Here is a 17,439-nt window from a genome sequence, read left to right on the forward strand (position 1 = left end):
AACACAACAACAGGACAGTTTCAATGTTGGAAAAGTGATTTTATATACACTGTTTAATCAATGTGTGTGTGCAGATAAGTCGCATTTTTCATATGTGCGCAATACATTGTAAATGAACAACAGAGACACGAAAAATGATGCATATGATGTATAAAATTGATAAAACATTAAAACATGTTTTGATCCTCTCAACGTTCCCTCCTTTTCTGTGATTCCCAACTCTAATCTCTCATTCTCACCAGGATCTGTGCTACAAATTCTTGATTCTGGTGTCCCAACTTATTTCAGTTAATCGCCTTTCTACCGGGACTTCAATATGTTGGCCTGCTGGGTTCTTTCCAAAACTAGTGTCTGTCATATTATTGGAGATAAATATTCTGGTTTCAGACTCAGCATTTGAACATATTACTCTGTTGTACATGCACTGTACAAAGGACCACAGCACACAGGCATTGGCAAAACATTGGGGAATGTTCGTCTACTTCTTTTGATAATGTAGTTTTCTCATTTTCCATATCTCCATATCTATATCCTCTCTCTCGTTCTCCCTTTGTATCTAGTTAAGAAATCCATCAATTATTCTTCGTGTCCCGTCTCCCAAAACTCCTCCTTTCGGTTTATATCTAACGCTCTCTTCAAGATGTAATGTGGTTATAATTGAGCAATGTAACTACCAAGACATGCGGGAGGAGCTGGCCAGAGTTAATTGGAAGGGGAGCTGAGCAGGAAAGACCATGGAGCAGCAATGGGAGGAGGTTCTGGGGATAAATTCGGTAGATAATCCCAGAAATGCAACCCCAAGAACTTGAAACATGCTCATGGGAGAACAAGGCAGCCATGAGTGATAATGCATCAAACCAAAAGAGGAAACATACAATATGGTGAAGATGATTGGGAATCCAGAGAATTCATTGGCTCTGAAACTACATAAGGCTGGCATCACTGACACTACAGAGCTCTTAATCATGATCAGGGAAAGAAACAGAGGAAACACATCGACTTTAAACACAGAAGATGGTATTTCTCAAGGAAAAAGATTCAGGTGAATTAAACATTTGCATTAAGATCAGTTAAATGCTTTTGAGGAATGTGTCAGATTGGAAGCAATACCCGGGGAGAGAGACCCTCAGCAGAATGAGAGTTTGAAAATGGAAGTATTGCCACATCAGAAACCAGGTTAGGTCACTGAGTGCAGGGCTGATGGGTGAATTAGTCTCAGTGAGAATTGGGGAACAGACAGCAGAATTGCATTGCAGATATTGCAGCTCGAAACTGTGTATTCACGTAGTGCTGTAGATCACAGAAGCAGGAGAAGCAGATCTGCATTCAAACACAACCTGTAACTTTTTGCCAGGGTAACACCTCAGTCTGTCATTGGCATCAACACCATCTATGGCTCAGTGACGAGTGTGGGTGAAGATGTCAGGGTCAGAATCACGTGAACTTTACCTGATGCTAACTCATTAAAGCTACCAGACTTGACCAACAGATCTGTTCGAAGCAAACTACTCCACGGTCTGAAAGGATGAAACCGGACAGAAAACCCAGCCTCAGCATCAATGTCGGAAAAGGGAATGGGAACACAGTCCTGTCGACCCTGCAGAAACCTCCTTCCTAACATCTGAGAGCTTGTGACAGCATTTACAGAGCTTTCCCACAGACTGCACAGAAACATTGGGAATGGAAAACACATTGAGCCTCCCCATTCTAGTTCATGGAAAAACTCTCCTCAATGCACTTACCCCACATGATATACATATCCATTAATGTGAGTAACCTTGGGAAGCTATAAAATAGGCGGTGCAGTAGTACCTTTGGTCCATCGAGTTTGCTAACCAATTCAATATAATGATGGTTGGCCCTTCATTTCCACACCGTACTCCTGCTCTCCCACTATCCCTTTACTGTCTCTAAATCCTTATTTATAATCAGTGTCTCGGTTTCCAGGTGCGAGAGAATTCCCCAGGTTCCCGAGTCATTGAGAGCAGACATTTATTATCATCTCAATGCAGAGTGACTGCCTGTATCTAATACTGTGGCCCCTTGTTTTACAAGTCCCAGCCAGGGGAATTATCATCCCTGCTTCCAATCTGTCTCACCCTGTCAGAGTTTTATATATCTCACTGAGATCTCCACTCATTTTCCTAAACCCCATGGAATACTTGCCCAGTCTCCCATACTCTGCTCCCATAACAAGCCCGTCATCTCAGAGACCAGTCTGGTCATCCTTCACTGCTCTCCCTCAATGTCAGGTTTGTCCTTCATTAGGTAAGGAGACCAAAACTCCCCACAATAGTGCACAATGTTCAAGATGATATCTCACCAAGGCCCTGTACAGCTGCAGTAAGACACCTTTTCTCCTGGACTCACATCCCCTGAAATGAAGATCCACACACCATTTATCTTCCTCACTGCTTTCTGTTTCGGCAATATTACTTTCAGCGACTGGTGTACAGGGAGATGCAGATCCTTTTCAGTGTTACAGCTCCCCACTTGGTGGGTCTGTGTACACTGGGCAGCGTGCCAATGCCATGCCCAGTATTGACTTCTGGTTACAGAACTCACTGCACTGCAGGGGCCTCAGAGGTTTATGCAGAAGGAAACAACAAACAGGAGCATACGTCCCTTTGTAGATCAACATGTTTCAACCAATCCCTTTCAAATGGTAGGCTGCCAATTTATCGTTTCCACCAAAGAGCAAACCGTCACCTCTATCCACATTTTTCTCCATCTGTCACGTATTTACCCATTCACTCCACTTGTCTTCTCGGTGCTTTTTTATAACCTCCTCACCCATTCACAATCCCACATCCGTTAGTGCTGTCAGCAGGCTGGGATATATTGTATCTGATTCCAGTAACCAAATGTTTAAAGGGCATTGTGAACAGCTGGGCCCCAAGCACCGGTCCCTGCGACACCTCAGCAACCGTCCTCTGTTAATTTCTATTTATTTATTTCGTGAATCTCGGAGTCACTGGCTGGGCCAGCATTTATTGCCCGTTCCTAGTTGCCCTCGATAAGGTGGTGGTGAACTGCCTTGTTGAACGCTGCAGTCCACCTGCTTGGTTGACCTCAAATGCCATTAGGGAGGGAATCCCAGGATTCTGACCCAGTGACTGTGAAGGAGCGGTGATAAAATTCCAAGTCAGGATGGTGACTGGCTTGGAGGGAACCTGAAGATGATGGTATTCCCATACATCTGTAGCCCTTGTCCTTCTAGATAGACATGGGAGTTGTGAAGATGGTCTCTGAGGATCTTTGGTGGATCATTTTATTGCAGCCTGTAGATAGTAAAACACTGCTGCTGCTGCTGAGCGTTGATGGTGGAGCATTGTGTATGAAGGGACAGTCAAACTGGCTGCTTTGTCCTGGATGGTATAAAGCTTCTTAAGTGTTTTTGGGGCTGCACTCATCAAGACAAATTGGGAGTCTCCTATTACACTTCTGACTTATGCATTGTAGATGATGGACAGACTTTTGGAAGTCAGGATGTGAGTTACTCGCCACAGTATTCCTAGTTTCTGACCTGCTCTGATAGTGACTGTGTTCATGTGGCGAGACCAGTGAGTTTCTGAGCAATGATTACCCACCATGAATTTGACACTGGGAGATCCAGTGATAGTAACACCATTGAATGACAAGGGCAGGTTAGACTGTATTTTATTGGTGATGGTCATGGTCTGGCATTCGTGTGGCCTGAATATTACTTGCCACTTGTCAGCCTGGATACTGTCAAGATCTTGTCTCATTTGAACATGGACTGCTTCAGTATCTGAGGAGCCACAAATGTTGCAGAACATTGTACAATCATTGGCGAACATCCCCACTGCTGACCTTAAAATGGAGGGAAGGTCATTGATGAAGTAGCCCTGAAGAAGTTTTCGGTTACTGCCCGAGGGACTCCTACAGACTTGGAGCTGACTTGACTGACCTTTATCAACCATGACCACCTTCCTACGTGTCAGGTATGATTCTAACCAGCGGGGAGTTTGCCCCTGATGCCCATTGATTCCTGTGTTGCTAAGGCCCCTTGATACCACACATAGTCGAATGCAGCCTTGATTTAAAGGGCTATCGCCCTCACCCCACCTCTGGAATTCAGCTCTTTTGTCCATGTTTGAATCACGGTAATGAGATCAGGAGCTGAGTGGCCCTGGTGAAGCCCAAACTGGGCGTCATTGACCAGGGCATTGCTGAGCAAGTGCTACTTAAAAACACTGAGACCTTCCACCACTTTACTGATGATCGAGAGGAGACTGATGGGGTGGCAATTGGCCGGATTGGATTTGTTCTGCGTTTTACATACAGGAGCAATGATTACTTGGGGTAATTTTCCACGTAATCAGGAAAAGCCATTGTTGTAACAGTATTGAAATAGTTTGGCTAGGGGAGTGGCAAGTTATGGAGCACAAGTTGTCAGTACTATTGCCAGAATGTTGTCGGATTATGGACCCTATGGAGTATCCAGTATCTGCAATCGTTTCTGGATATCGAGTGGACTGAATCGAATTGGTTGATGACTGGTAACTGAATTGCTGAGGACCACTGGAGGGGGCTGAAATGGATCATCCACTCAGCACTTCTGACTGAAGATTGTTGTGAATGCATCAGCCTTATCTTCTACACTGAAGGGGTGGGCTCTTCCATCATGGAGGAAGGGGTTATTTGTGGAATCTCTTCCTCCAGTGCATTGTTTCATTGTCCCCAACGTTTCTCGGCTAGATGTGGAACAACTGCAGAGCTGAGATCTGTTCCTTTTCTTGTGGGATCACGGAGCTGTGTCTATTACTTACTGCTTATGCTGTTTGGCTCATAAGTAGTCCTGATTGGTGGCTTCACCAGGCTGACACCTCATTGTCAGGAATGGCTGGTGCAGTTCCTGCCATCCTGCACACTCCACTGAACCAATATTGATTCTCTAGATTGATGGCAATTGTGAGGGGGATATGCGGGAGGCCATGAGGTTATGCAGGAGTACAACTTGGCTGCTATTGATGCCTCATGACACCTTATGGACATCCAGATTTGAGCTGCTAGATCTGTTCGAAGTCTGCCCTGTTTAGCAACGTGATAGTACCACCCAAAATGGTGGAGGTTATTCTCAATGTGAAGGTGTGATTTTGTCTCCACAATGACTATGTGGTGGTCTCTCTTACCGATCATGTCATGGACAGATACTTCTGTAACTGGCAGATTAGTAAGGCTGTGTTCAAGTTTGTATTTTCCTCATGTTGGTTCTTTCCCCACCTGCTGCAGAACCAGTCGAGCAGTTCTATCCTTTGGGGCCTGGCCAGCTCGATCAGTAATGCTGTCACTGAGATACTCTTGGTGGTGAACATTGAAATCCCCCACCCAGAGTAGATCTTGCGTCCGTGCTACCCTCAGTGCTTCCTCCAAGTGTTGGTCAGCATGGAGGAGTACTGATTCATCAGTTCAGAGAGGCTGGTACATGGTAATCAGCAGGAGTTTTCCTTTCCCATGTGCAAAGTAATGCCATGAGACTTCATGGGATACGGAGTCACTGTTGAGGACTCCAAGAGCAATTCCCTTCTAACTGTATCCCACTGTGCCGCCACTTCTGCTGTGTCCGTCCTGATGATAAGACAGGAGATATTCCGGGGTAGGTAATGGGGTGTGTGCGATATGGTCATACTCACAGAATCATACCTTACAGACAATGTCAGGCTGTTGATTGACGAGTCTGTTTATTTCTTTTCACCGTTTCCTGCCAGCTGTCCCATTCTGGAAACAGAGCCATATATTAGCCCCCAATCCACTCAGATTTGATTTCGCAAATTGGGCTTGGAGCTTTACCAAAATCTTTCTAAAAGTCCACATGTTTTACATCCATTGTTTCTCTTTCATTTGTCTCCCATTCTGTTTCTCAAACATAATTCCCATTTCATAAATCTACGTCAGTGTTGCCTATGACCATTACTTTCAGCCACAATAATTTCTCCTCAACCATTTACTTACTATGTTCTATGTTCAATGTACTCTATCATTTTCCTCCACCAGACTTGGTTTTCCTTGTATTGATTGAAAGTTCTGTGAAGACAGAACTGAAGTAGTGGCTTCATCGTTCTGCCATTTCCCTGTTTCCCATTCTCTATTCTCTGGTTTCAAACTGTCAGGAAACTGCACTTGTTTTCTCATATTTCTCACATTGACATAATTTAACCAGCTATTACAGTTCACTCTTTTAACCCTTGTGAATATACTCTTCAGAAAGCCATCAATTCCTGCCTTAGACTGCTCAATAATTGACCTTACACACCATACGCTCACAGGAGCACAGACTCTGTGCCAACAGAAATACAGCACAATCTATATTAGTCCCACTTTCCTACACCAGGCCCATAGCCTGGAATGTTATGACACTTCCACGTGCTCGTCCAAATACTTTTTAATGATTGTGAGGTTACCCGTGATAATCCCCCTTCTCAGGAAGTAATCCCAGAACCCCACATCCTCAAGGCGAAAAAAATATTTAAATCCTCTCTGAACCTCAAACTTTTCACTTTAAAAGTGTGCTCATTTGTTCTTGACCCTCTGACTAAAAGGAACAGCTGCTGTCTTTCCACCCTGTCCATGTCCCTCATAATCTTATCCTTCTGAATCCCTGACCCCTCAGCTTTCTCTGCTCCAAAGAAAACAACCCGAGCTTATCCAGCCTATCTCCATAGCTGATATGCTCCATCCCAGGGAACATCCTGGTGAATCACCCCTGCACCCTCTCCAGTACAATCACATCTTTCCTGGAATGTGGCTCCCAGAGCTACATACAGTACTCCAAAGCCCTGTATTGCTCTTATAATCTACTCCTGATTAGGAAATGCTACACCCAAGGTCCAATTCTTAACTAGCCCATTAACCTGTCCAGTCACATTCAGGGATGTGTGGAGAAGCACACCCTGAGGTTCCCAGTGTGCTGCCATTCATTGAGTCCTCCCCTGTCTGGTTCCTTCTCCCAATGTGCATCACCTCATATTTATCAGGGTTACATTCCATCTGCCATTGATTTGCCCATCTGACCAATCATCTGCATCTTCCTGTAACTTAAGGCCTTCCTCCTCACTGCGAACCATCCGGTCAATCTTAATATCAAACATACAGTTACTTATCACACCTCCCCCACTCTCCTCCTAGCCCTCTCCATATTCACATCTTTTTTTATGAATAACACAAACAATAAGGGACACAGCACTGATCCCTGTGGTACACCAGGGGACACTGGTCTCCAGTCACACAAACAGCCTTCTCCCACCACCCTCTGCCTGCTGCCATTAAGACATTTCTCCTTGTAGCCTGTCAAGGTATCCTTCATATTGTGAGATTTTACATTATTTCTCAGTATCCCGCTGGAAATTTGTCAGAGACCTTCTTACAAAACTAAACAATCGACCTCCTCAAACTAATTCAATCAAATCCATTAGATGCGACTTACTTCTGATAAAGTCATGATAATTATCCCTGATCAAACCTTGTGACTCTGATTGGAGTTCGATTTTCTCCTTCCCTATCTTCTCCAGTAGTTTCCTTAACAGTGATCTAATACTCACTTGTCTATAGTTCCCTGGTCTATCTCTCCCAGTCTTACTGTGAAGTGGAATCGTATTAGCAGTCCTCCAGTTCTCTGGCACCTCCCCTATGATCAGATTCTAATTAAAATATTCAATCAGGGTCATTCCTCCCTTGACCCCAACAGCCGCCTGTGATACAACTCTTTCAGACATGGATATTGGTCCAAATTTGTACAGAACAAAGCCTCAAATCCCTACTCGTATTTTACATCAATCTGTTCAAGAGTTGTCCAGTCCATCTTCTTGAATTCTGTACCTGCATCCTCCTTCTCCCAAGTAAAATAGATGTGAAGGTCTCATGTTACAATCCATCAATATTCTCCCGTTTGACACACAGATTGCCCCTTTGGTTTCTAATGGACACTGACTGTTTGCTGATTATTTTGTTTGACTTGTCCGTGTAGAATATCGTGGGATTCTCCCAGATCTCGCCTACTTGTACTTCCTCATGTCCCTCTGTTATTCAGTCCTTTCGATGTTTCTAAGATTCACGACGATCACCTCTCATGTTTCGAAACTTGAGATTACAGGCTGAGTTACCCCATCAGACAACCTTGCCAACTTAGGGGTTAATGTGGAGAATAGCTTTTGCAGTTCCTCTGTAGTCAGTATATTCTTTCTTAGATTGGGAATCCGAGCGATACACAATCTTCTAAGTGTAGTCTCATTAACACGCAATGCAACTGGTGTACGACATCCTCTATCTTCCAATTACATTCACATGAATGTAAACCTAATTTTTCTTTCCCATTTGCATATGTTCTTCCTAATACCTCTCAGTTTAACTTTTCTTATGAGCTCAGTGTGTGAGTTCTTTTAAAAAGCTCATGAATATCCAACTATACATTATCCATTTGTTGTTCATTGCCTATGTCCACAAGAATCATCTTCAAACCATTCCAAAAAAATGTTTGCCACTGCTGGTTTTCCATTCATCGGTGCATTCTCACACTCCCCAGTTATGTTTTTACCTTCTAAATATCTAGTAACATGTTCTTTGTAATCGAGTCCAAGAGATACCTGACTGCGGATGACAGGTTAACTGGTCCGTAGTTTACCATTCTCCAAATTCATCCTTTCTTAAAATGTTGGATAATATTTATAACCTTTACCTTATCCAGATTGGATAAATGCCTTTCGGGATTGTGTCGGAAAATAAAGTGAAAATCCGCGATGCAATCAACATGTCTATTGCTGCTTCCTCTGAAATTTTTGTATGAAGTACATCTAGTCTGTCAGATTTATAAATACTCAATCCAGCTTTCTTTTCAAAGATGACCTCATCACTGATAAGAATGATCTTAGACTTTACTTACACAAGTCCCATGGTCACTTGGTATTTCTGGGAGAATTTCTGGACATTCTTCCATGGAGATAGACACAAAGGAACTGTTTCTTTTCCCTGCGATTTCTCTGTAATCTGCAATAAATTTTCCTGTGTGCACACCAACTGTTCCACATTTGACCTTGTTTTTATTTTTTTCATACATTGATAGACGCTTTTTAGCAGTCTTTATGTTTTTCTTCCGTTTGCATGCTTTTTCTCTTTCTGATTTTGGTCATCCTTTGCTGGGTCCTACATTTCTCTGAATCCACTGGCTTACTGCAACACTTGGCATTTTTCTAAGCTGCTTCCTTTCATCGAAAAGGTCGATGAAGGTGGGGTTGAAAGTGATAGTCCGAGAGGAGGGTGCACCAGATTGATAGGAAGGAAGGTGGACACATAGGAACATTCAAAAGGGCGGTGCTGACTTGGAAGGTTGGAGTAGGATAAGGTGGGATTAGGGGAAATGGGGAAATCAACTATGATCCCCTGTGGTTGGAGGGTCCCAAGGCAGAAGATGAGGCTTTCTTCCTCCAGGCTTCTGGTGGCTCCGGTTAGGCGATGGAGCAGGCCCAGGACTCTCATGTCCTTGGCAGAGTGGGAGGGGGAGTTAAAGTGCTCAGCCACTAGGCGATGGAGTTGTTCAATGTGGTTGTCCTCGAGATGTTCCCTGAAATGATCTACAAGTTGACCTCCTGCCTCGCCAATGAAGAGAAGACCACATTGTCTTTAATGGATGCAGTAGATGAGGCGTTCTGTGTCCCTTCATCACCTTTCACTTTCAACCCCACCTTCATCTACCTATCGTAATCCCAGCTACCTCCCTCCTGCCGCACCCTCTTCTCATTTATCTCTCAGCCCCCTAGGCCCATACCCTTCATTCCTGATGAAGGGCTTATGCCTGAAACATCGATTTATCTGCTCTTAGTATGCTGCCTGACTGTACTTTTCCAGCACCACACTCTTCGACACTGATCTTCAGCATCTGTCATCCCCACTTTCTCCTCACACCTTCATGGTCTGCATGACTCAGATTTCAAATGGTTACTTCAAATACAACAAAAACTGTCGTGTACTCAAACAGCATAAAAGAAAACCAATACATTGTGGTCACTGTTCCCAAAATGTCCTTTCCAGCAAAATTTTCAATTAGCACTTCTGATCACTCAACACCAATTCCTAAATAACCTGATCTCGAGCTCAGTGCTCAACATAATGTTCATGTAAACCATCTCGCACGTGGTCATGAAATCCATTTTCCCAGCATTAGCATTCAGTTGGGTTAACACAGTTTAGATATAATGTAAACAGTACATTATTACTGCAGTACCCACAAATGTGTATATCTCATTTCCTGTTTTATCATATGTCCAGCATTTGTATTGCAGCTTTCACTTTGAGATATAACTCCCATCAATGTTTGCTCCATCTTACTAGATTCTGTGGAATCTGAGCGATGTGGGCTCTGGAGAGATTAATAGTAGAGATCATCTCGCCACATCATTTATGATCTTCTCTAACTTTAATTTCTCCAGATCTCCCGTTATGCTGATGGAATAGAGAAGGACAATGATTTTCCAACAATGCTCTATATTCCCCCAGAGAGCTGAGACAGCTCTAACCTGGGTGGGAACCGTACAACAGGCTGGTAAAATGTTGCTGCTGCTGTACAGGGTCTTAGTGAGATCACATCTGGAGTAGTGTGCACAGATTTAATCTCTTTAGTGAAGAAATGATGTTGTTACATTGGAAGCAGCTCAGAGATGGTTCCCTCAACTGATTCCTGCAATGAAGGTGCTAGCTTATAACGAAAGGATGATCAGGTTGATCCAGTAGCCATTGGAGTTTGCAAAAAAATAAGGTGAACTTATTTCAACATAGGTGACAGATGTAGTCAACGAGTAAAGCGAATTACACAGATAGTGGAGGAACCATTCCGTTCTCCAGTGTGTTACACAGGAACAACAGGAGGATATTCAAGCCTTCGACCCTGTTACACCAAAACAGGATGAGGCTATTCAGCCCCTGGAGCCTGATATACATTTACAGAAGGAGGCCAATTAGCCATTCAACCCTGTAACAGTAGGCCATGCTGCACCAGTATCCTGTTAAACAGCAACAGGATCAGTCCATTCAGCCTCCTCAAGTCTGTAACATAGGAACTGGAAGAGATCACACAGTGACTGGGGATTGTTACACTGGGATAACAGGAGGCCATTCAGACCCACCGAGACTATTGCAAGGGAATTGGATAAGGATAAAAACTATCTGAGACTTCTTTAATGAGAAAGGAAGAAGTAATTTCGACACGTGTCTGTTGTATGGGAACAAGAGAAGACCAATCAATCCCTCGGAACCATCTCCCGGATACATGAGGAGACTGTTCAATATTTCGATGGAGAAGTATGAGAAGACCCATCAGCCCATCAAAATGTTAGAGAGCAACAGTAAGATTCCATAATCTCCCAATCCTCTAAAGGATCAACAGGAGGAGGTCATTCTGGCCTTGGAGACGACAACATGGGAACACCAGAAAGACGTCAGCCCGTCGAGTTTGTACACCAACAGGATGGTGAGTCCATTCAGCCACACATGGCCCTTACACAGCAACTGGAGCAGATCTCTTAAAGCCTTGTGCCCATTAAATAGGAATTCAAAGAAAACGTGCAGGTTTTGGAAAGGGATGAACTTATAATAATGGTATACATTTGGGACTAAAGTGTAACAATAAACTATTGTAATTTAAGGCTAATTGTTAGAGTCCATTGTTCAGGACATTTGCAAAATTAAACCACAATCCGTCAGAGTCAACATGGTTTTACAAAGGACAATCAAGTTTGAATTGTTTGCTTGAGTTATTTGAAGATGTCACAAAAAAGGTGGATCGTGAGAGATGGAACATCTCTGGTCTTCCTGAAGGTATTGGATGTGTCGCTTCTCCAAAGACTAAGTGGTAAGATCAGATAACATGGGTTTAGGAGTAATTTATTCGCTTGGATGGAGGATTGGTTAACCAACAAAATGCAGTCAGATGGAATAAATGTGTCATTTTATTTTGGCAAATGCAATTTGTGGGGTGCCATTGATTTCAGTACTCATGGCTCGACCATTTACATTGATTGGATTACTGTACTCGGTTGACGGGAGAGAAAATACAATGCCACATTTTCAGATGACTCTCACATCGGTGGGAAATTACTTTGGAATGACGATGCAAGAGATTTTAAAACTATATGGATAGGTTGCGTGAATGGGCCAAAATTTAGCAAGGAAAATTAATGGGAATAAATATGGGGCTATTCACGTTTGCCAGGATAATAGAAAGACAAATTATTATCTAAATGGAGAGAAAGTTCAAAGTGCTTAAGTGCAGAGGGATCTGGGTGTCTGATTACATATCACAGAAAACCTGCCTGCGGGTACTGCAAGTAATGAGAAATGCAAGCATAATTTCAGTGTTTTTTTTTATAAAAGGATAGAGTAGAAAGGTAGGGAGTGTTGGTGTAGCTACGCAAGGCATTAGTGAGGCTGCAACTGAAGTATAATTTGGGGGTCCGGCAGAATGAGGTGTTTCCATTGGAGGCAATTCAGTAGAGCGCCATCAGATTGATTCCATATTCGAAGTGTTTGCCTTATGAAGAGTAATTGAGCAGTTTAAGCATATACTCTCGAGTTTATGAGAATGAAAGGAGATCTCATTGAGGTCTGTAACATTCTATAAGTAATTGAATGTGTAGATATGGAGTGGATTTTTTTTTCATGTGGCGCAATCTACAATAAGAGACTAGAGTTTTAGGATGGAGAGATGGCAGGAAAGTGGAACAGAGGCCGTGTTGACATCAGTGTCATCGAGGGGTTGGATTCCTCACAGATGCTCCTTGTTCTTATTCAACCATTCGACAGTGTTTCACTGGAATGGGGGAGGACTGGGTATCATACACGAAGCAGGCACTCAGGATAAATCATTCACAATCAGTTAGACAGAACGTAACCAGTAGGGTCACACAGTGACCAGCGCTGGGTTCTCAACTATTTACAGTCTATATTAATGATCAGGAGGATGGAACAGATATACAGATGCTGAGTTTGGTGATGTCGCTGTGGTAAGCAAGAGAATAAATTATCAAGAGAGGGTGGAGAGTCTGCAAACAGATTCAGAGAGGTCAAGGCAACAGATAATAGTTTGGCAGGTGGAATTTATCATGATATATCCTGTCATTTCATTTACAGGAATAATGGAAGGCAGTATGCTACTGAAATGGAGAGGGATTACAGGGATTAATGATTCTGTGTACTGGGGGGTTCACTCAGCCCCGGTCAGACATGAGAGGTTTTGCTCCATCCCTGATCGTCTATTCCCAGACACCCCAAGTGACCCCATTGCTCTCCGTACACATGGAATACTTTGATGTGGTTGATTGGTGGTGGGGATGGTGTTTTGAAACGTGCATCAAGGGGACGGCCTTTATCCAAAATATATTCATTTCTTTCTACGTGGAGACCCGATGACGATGGGACTGGCTGACTGCTTCTGAATGAAGAGACCATGACTTCTGCCAGGACAGTAGGTATTCACCACATGATGTACTGTGATGGGCACGCTGTGACATTAATGGAGTGAGAGAGAGCTCCTTCAGTTCCTCTACATCTCCGCATTAATATGGATACTTTGCAGATGCATCAGGAATCCCACTATCCAGTATAGATACAACCGGCAGCTCCCTGCTGAGAGAGAAACAATCTATTTACCTCATCAACCATATATATCCTCCATCACCGAATGGTAACATTGATGTTGAGATACTGGTAGATGATGGATATGTCACCCAGTCTTGCCTGGAAAGTTCTGGATCATAGAAGCTGAATGAAACAGTGACCCTCACAGCCCCTGGCAACACCATCCTGCCCCTGGTGTGAAGCTGCAGGTCGTGTTGAAGGAGGTGACACCGCTCTGTGACCAGCTCCTTGTTCAGTCATGGTCCCCTCATACTTTGATCCTGGGTTAAGTGGAGTTTGGGAAATTGTTCCTGGAAAACCCGGGGTGGATACAGCAGATCCCTTTCCCCACACACACTCACTGTGTTATTTCAGAGCTTCCCCTCTCTGCAGCCTCTGCTCCATTTGTTGTTCATGTTCCAGACACAGATGCTGTAACTACAGTCGCCAGGCTCCATCCAGAGTTGGGTCACCAAATCCTCAGGTCTCCCTGAATGTCTGAGGCAACTTACAGCACAACCTCCAGCAAAACATCCCCTGCCCCTCCACTAAATTTTCAATTACAGAAGCCAGTCAGAAACCCCTCGCTACAAGTGTTTTCGACCAGACCAGATTCCCTCAAAATATTTCCAGAAGGCCGTTTAGACCCAAACCTTCCCTTATTTTAAATATAGATGGGAAGTGTGTGTTCCAGTTATGTTGTGACTAGTCAAACCACTCGACATTGAGCAAACTATAATCTATTCAAATGCTTTAGTTAAAATACAATCAAAGAAAAGAACGTTTTGGGATAGCTTATATGTTGGAACACTTACACAAACAATAGATGCCGTACCTTCTTGGTTTACACCGCTTGGCACAAAGATATATTCAAATTCAGATCCTTACAGCAGTTTTCCAATCCAGGGGGAAACAACATCAACAGAGATCTCAGAGAGAAAAGCAGCTGGGGATCATGTATTGAAACATCCAACACTTCTGGGATCCCCAGCAGCTTCTGAATGCTGCAGCTAAAAGTAAAATGAGGAAATCTGGTCTGGGAGAGCTGGCCACTGCCCTTCCATTGTTACCACCGTTTTAATGAAACCTAAAATCTCAGTTATTTATTTAAACTGTTTTCAGACAGCAGTTCTGCACCTCTGCCTTTAACACCTCTCTTCAAAAGAAAACCCCAAGAGAAAATAACCTTTTTACAGTGATAGTGTCCTCACAACTCCATCTTTAATAAAATAATCCATCAATACACAAAGGTGGATTCATTTTAGACATCCTACTCTTCCTCTATTAGTAGACTGAAATGCATATATATTACATTGACTCTGAGCATACAAATATTCACATCTATTTCGATTTCAGTCATTTTACTCCTGCCACAGAATGCCTTTGTCTTTCTTCATCCAAGTCTCCACACTTAGGTTTTATCAACCTGTCGCCTGTATAGTTTCAAACTGAATGGCAGCAATAATAAGCTCAATCGAAACAGACTGGTATTTTTCTCCCTAAACTTAACCAAAAACTTTAAGGGGTTATGATCAGTGATAAAGATTTGTCTCAGGTATGTTATTGGCAATGTAAATCTGAAATGTTGCAACGCCAACACCAAGCTCAAGGCCTCCTTCCCCATTGTGGAATAAGTCTGTTGACGTTTCCACTGGACACTCCAACCACACGTTACATAATGTCGCGCTTCTAATCTCTCCACTACTCCTTCTGAATGACATAGCTCCTCATGTCTCAGCATAAAAGAATTACATGCTTCTGTACCTCTTAATGCTCTAACCTCTTTACCTGCTACTCCTGGCCTATGCCTGTAAACCTTAACAAGACCTCGCACATTCTTCTCCATCTCTCACAGAAACCAAACTTTGATTTCTGAACTCAATCATCATCATCAGCCATTTCAGTTTCTAATCTTGCCGTTTTAACTCTGCTCTTCCACACGAGTTTTCACGACTGTAGGAAGTGAATTGTTGAACTTCTCCAAAATAAGAATCTTTCTAAGAGTGTCATAGGTTTGCTCTGTTTTTAATACTCTTACCACCTTTCAAAATTACTTTGTTTGATCCTTTCAAACTCAATGTGCGTTTAACCAGGGACCCTCTTTTAGATTCCTGTAACGCTGTCTGTCAGTGTCTGGCCCAAGCTCATATACACTTCAGATGGCTTTCTTCACCACCTCATACTCCCCAGATACCTCCTCCGATAGGGATGCAAATACCTATCAGCTTTGGATCAAATAAATTCACATGGTCACTGGTGTCTGCATTTGTTTAGCCACTTTCTCAAATGAAATTCAAAAGGCTTCCCCATCCTTCTCATCAAATTTAGAGAATGCCTGGATGCATTTAAACGGAACCTCGTTAGGCCATTGCTTACAATAGGGTTGCTCAACCGCACTATCCTCCTCATCCCACCGACATTCTACCTTCATCTCCGCCTTCTATATCAACTTTCGTCTCTAATTGCTAACTTTTTAAGTTGAAACTCTCTGCTTTTCTTCTACCCTTTTCTCTCTTTCTTCTTCGTTTCCCTTTCTTTTATTTCTACTTTTCATCATAATTCAAACTCTTTCAATTCCTTCTCAGGTTCAAAGACCATCATTTGAAATTGAATTCCAGCCATTTCCAAAGAGTCTGATGGCGGTTCTACGAAACGTAATTGCCGATCTATAGCTGTAATTATCTCTCATTTTCTCACAGACAATCGCAACGCTAACTCCAGGTTGTTTGTCAATTCCGAAAACTTTACCATCATTACCTTTTGTAAAACCGCCAACTTCACTTTTCCAAACCCAGAGAACTCTTACGGACTGAATCTTTTTACACAAAATACTGTTTAAACCAACCAAATTCAACATCCAGAAAAAAGACACTATCAACTCCCATACACGACCTTTGAACCCAATAGCCTCCTGGTGCACACTCTCCAGTGTCTGCATGAGCTTATTCTGGATGATTTGGTTTTCTCCCACAATCCAAAGATGTGCATGTCAGGTGTATTGGCCATGATAAATTGTTCATAGTTTTCAGGGATATGTGGGTTAGTTGCCTTTGTCAGGGTAAATGTGTAATAATAGGGGAGAGGAATGGGTCTGGGTAGGTTACTCCTCGGAGGGTCGGTGTGGACTTGTTGGGGAGAATGGCCTGCTTGCACACAGTAGGGATTGTAATTCTAAACCCAATTTGGTATTATCGATTTAGACCCAGACAAGAGTCCCCAGTTTGCTATAGACCAACCAGACTGACTCAGACTATTTTAAGAAGGGAGGTTGGATGCCAACCTTTCCTTATTTTAAAGGTAGATGTGAGTTGGGTGTTCCAGATGTCAAACTATTCAAACCACTCACCATTAAGCAAAACACAATATATTTAAACACTTTAATGAAAATCCAATTAGAAATGAAGATGAATTTAGAATAATTTTTCTATTGGCAATCTTAACCGAATAATGGATACAGTACCTTCTACTAATGAACTGTTCCAATATATCAACATCCCATAAACACACCCCTTCGCAAAAAGGACCATTCAGACATGCATTCTTGCATACAGTTCTCCAATCCAGGAGGAAACACCATCAAGTGCGGTTCCAGAGAGAATAGCAGCTGTGGATAATTTACTGAAACTTACAACCCTTCTGGCACCCCAAGCAATTGGTGATTGTTATAGCTACAATATAAAAAAAACCTAGAAATCCTGGTCTGTGCCAGCTGGCCATTGTTACTGCAATTTATTTAAAAAACCGTAAAAGCCCCGTAAGTTATTTACTTGAGCCGTTTTCAGTCGGCAGTTTTGCCTTTAAGGTCTCTTACTAAAA

The sequence above is a fragment of the Chiloscyllium punctatum genome, chromosome 23, assembly GCF_047496795.1.
Source record: "Chiloscyllium punctatum isolate Juve2018m chromosome 23, sChiPun1.3, whole genome shotgun sequence".
Taxonomy (NCBI): Eukaryota; Metazoa; Chordata; class Chondrichthyes; order Orectolobiformes; family Hemiscylliidae; genus Chiloscyllium; species Chiloscyllium punctatum.